The following is a 4,266-nucleotide window of genomic DNA, read 5'->3' on the forward strand; positions in this document are numbered from 1 at the left end:
ATTTGTTGATCTATCTCCAGTGAGCGCTGTTCACCAGCTTCCAAATGTTAGATGTTATCGCTGCGCGCAAGGCACGCACGGATGATTTGTAACTTACATGAATGTTATCATTGACTCTGTCTGTCCTTTATGTCCTCGCCGAACCTTGTGTAATCATATTAAATACGCCATACCATATACGTACTCGTTTGTGCAAACCACGTGGGCCACGCAGTTGCACTGAAACCTACGAGTAACCTTCGACGAGTGATGTCTTAAATCCGACGTGCTTTACCCGCTGATTAGATGTCGGCAATCGCCTACTGTGTTCGCCGGTATCTCTATGTTTTGAGTTTAACTTGCTTTTGCGGTCACATTTTAGACCAACAATAATCACAGCCCAAGAACTCCGTACCCATGGGGTGCTATAATGTAAAACTATTCCAGACTTTTCTACTCCAATTCTGCAATCAGCCCTCCGCGATTGGTGAAAAACATTTTTGAAGCACCCCGTTTCACCTGTCTGTCACGCGACGTCCCGAAAACCGCGATAGCTTCCGATCTGATACAGCGTGTACACGCAGATTATGCACGATTTGACCGAGCAAAAGAAATATACTTATTTCTGATTCGACGCCTCTTCGCCATTAGCCCTCGGCTTTTCTTTAAAAATTTTCGGGCTGCGCCCACTTCACCTGCTTCTCACGTGACGTCACAAAACGAAAAGAACTCATTGCGTCAAGTTCACGTGCAGGCCATAAAACGGCATTAATATGCCGAACAAAACTGAATTTTCTTCTGAACAGCCGCAGGCTGCCCCGTTCCGAAAGGAATAAAAGATGGCTGTCGCCGATCGCTCAGGCACTGGCTACTCGCACCTGTCGGAGAGCATCGGTTTATTTGCGTGTAATAAAGCTTTTTGCGTGCCCATGTAATATTTTCTAGCACTTTTGGCACGTTTACGACCTCGTTCTGCCAAATATTCTTTGCTGAGGATCCATTTTAGCGTCATCCTTAAGCTTCCGTTGCATGCCGCTGCGATTGCCGACGAGCCACCGCAAGCTAAGTGAGGGAAAGCGGACCAATCGCAGACGCCGGCACCACCCTCTTCATTCGGTTATCGGTTTTCGGTGCAGTGGCTCGGCCCCATCAAATCCCTCTCCGCTTAAGCGTGCTCCTCGCCTCTTGTGAGCCAATTAGATAAGGCAAGCCGCTCAGTGTAGGCAATGTTATTCTTTTTCAAGCAAACAAATTGACCTCCTATGAACGAGGAGAGCGTGTAATTGGTCTGTTCAGACAGCCCTGCCGGTGGGCGCTCGATGCTTGCGTCGCCGGTTACGCAAATTTGACGTCAGGAGATTGGAATAAAAACATATTGGATTAGTTTTACGTTATAGGGCCCATGTTTAACCAGCGAAACTGAAAAGTGTGCCCCAGTGTTTACCACTGGGTTAATCGCGACGGTTCATTAAACGACGGCTGGGTAGGCTGAGAGTTCTATAGAGATTTATAGAGTGCCAGTGGCACCCACGATGATAGCGGAAGAGATAATAGTCTACAGCAATTTGAAATCCCATAAGTAACGTCGGAAGAAGTAAAGAAAGCCTTGGTAGCTATGCAAAGGGGGAAGGCAGCAGGGGAGGATCCGGTAACAGCAGATTTGTTGAGGAATGGTGGGCAGATTGTTCTAGAACAACTGGCCACCCTGTATACGCAATGCCTCATGACTTCGAGCGTACCGGAATCTTGGGAAAACGCTAACATAATCCTATTCAATGAGAAGGTCCACGCCAAAGACTTGAAAAATTATTGACCGATCAGCTTACTGTCCGTTGCCTACAAAGTATTTACTCAGGTAATTCCAAGTAGAATCAGCAACACCTTAGACTTCCGTCAACCAAAGGACCAGGCAGGTTCCGTAACGGCTACTCAACAATAGACCATATTCACACTATCAATCAGGTGATAGAGAAATCTGCGGAACATAACCAACCCTTATATATAGCTTTCATTGATTACGAGAAAGCATTTGACTCAGTTGAAACCTCAGCATTCATAGAGGCATTGCGGAATCAGGGTGTAACGAGCCGTATGTAATAATACTGAAAGATATCTATAGCGCTCCACAGCCTACGGTGGCTGTGGAGCGCTATAAATATATTTCAGTATTTTTATGTAGAAAGGCTTCAGGCAGGGAGATACGATGTCTCCAATGCTATTCACAGCGTGCTTACAGGAGGTATTCAGAGACCTGGATTGCGAAGAATTGGGGATAAGAGTTAATGGAGAATACCTTACTAGCTTGCGATTCGTTGATGATATTGCCTTGCTTAGTAACTCAGGGGACCAACTGCAATGCATGCTCACTGACCTGGAGAGGAAAAGCAGAAGGGTGGATCTAAAAATTATTCTGCAGAAAACTAAAGTAATGTTTAACACTCTCGGAAGAGAACAGCCGTTTACGATAGGTAGCGAGGCACTGGAAGTAGTAAGGGAGTACATCTATTTAGGACAGGTAGTGACCGCGGATCGGGTTCATGAGACTGAAATAATCAGAAGAATAAGAATAGGCTTGGGTGCGTTTGGCAGGCTTTCTCCGATCATAAACAGCAGTTTGCCATTATCCCTTAAGAGAAAAGTACATAACAGCTGTGTCTTACCAGTACTCACGTACGGGGCAGAAACCTGGAGGCTTACGAAAATGGTTCTACATAAATTGAGGACGACACAACGAGCTAAGGAAAGAAGAATGATAGGTGCAACGTTAAGGGAAGGAAAAGAGCAGATTGGGTGAGGAAACAAACACGCGGTAATGATATCTTAGTTGAAATGAAGAAAAAAATGGTCATGGGCAGGACATGTAATGAGGAGGGAAGAGAACCGATGGTCATTAGGGTTACGGACTGGATTCCAAGGGAAGAAAGCGTAATATAGGGCGGCAAAAAGTTAGGTGGGCGGATGAGATTAAGAAGTTTGCGGGGACAACATGGTCGCTATTTGTACAGGACCTGGGTATCTGGAGAAGTATGGGAGAGGCCTTTGCCCTGCAGTGGGCGTAACCAGGCTGATGATGATGATGATGATTATTATTATTATGATGATTATGATGGATAGGCTGCCGGATCATCGGTACACAGTTGCTGGTTGCGCTTGGTTGCTGAGCCTCTTCTTATGCCCGCGCTGCACCATCGGCATGGCGTATACGAGCTCGTTCGATGTTCTCCTTGCGGCGTTGCTGATAGCAAAGCTGCCTGTTCCTAAGGAGAACGTATGTCGCGTAGCGTACTTCTTCCGGCGCAGGACAGAAACTGCTGCGCTCGCGCTTGGCTGCGACGGAGAGCAACGACGTCACTACTGGCGTAGCTCATCTAACACCACCAACATAGCAGATGACCTTTTCACCCCGATCTATGACGTAGTGTTACCTGGCCCGACTGCTATAGAATCTAATGGGGATGCTCCCGAGTAGGCAATAGTAACTTTGACGCCACCAAACTTTCCCAGTGGAAATTTCTACCAGTTAGCGTCATGTCGTAGATAGTAGTAAACAGGCCATGTACTATTTTGGTGGTGTTGGCTAATCGCATACCTCTCTTGCTTTCTTTTTTTCTTCTGCATGCGCATGGAGTGGTAACGGAAGGGTTTTCGGCGTACAAGTGAGCGACAGTCAGACGGACAAACGAATCGGGAAGACATATACAGGTTCGGTGTAAAATCCACATTTTTGTTTCAATTTTGTTGCTGTTTTCTTCACTGTCACTACTACGTAACAATATAGTGCTTAAAAAGCGAAATAGTTTCCTGTACAATTACTTAATTTGCTTGCGCTCTCGCACAGCTTTTCAAGGTTTGCCACACTTTTCTAATGTATTGCCGCGTTTCTCAGCAAAATTTTTCAATTCCCATGTCATGAAAATCGGCAGCTGTTTGCGCTAGGCACTCCATGGCAGTGCGCAGCTAGTGTTTATGTTTTCAACAACCGGCGAATGCAGGTGATAAGGTTTCAGCTCTTTTTACTTACGCAACCACGTGTCACGCGTTGACTGTCGCGTAAGTCGCATAATGATACTTGGTATTCTGGCTTTTGGTACATTGCCATTTCGCGAAAATACGGCGGCGTCCCCGGTGGCGTGACCGAATGGCCTACGAGGCGAACAGTCAAAACGCGTCAAAAATACTTGTACTGACGTCAAATTTCTCATGATGTGTGCTGTAAATTACGAAAAAGTTAATGGGTTTGAAAGGAAGGTTTGGTAAACTTCGGTCTGGGTGGGAAGCGAATGCGAG

Source organism: Dermacentor andersoni, chromosome 8 (genome assembly GCF_023375885.2).
Source record: "Dermacentor andersoni chromosome 8, qqDerAnde1_hic_scaffold, whole genome shotgun sequence".
NCBI lineage: Eukaryota > Metazoa > Arthropoda > Arachnida > Ixodida > Ixodidae > Dermacentor > Dermacentor andersoni.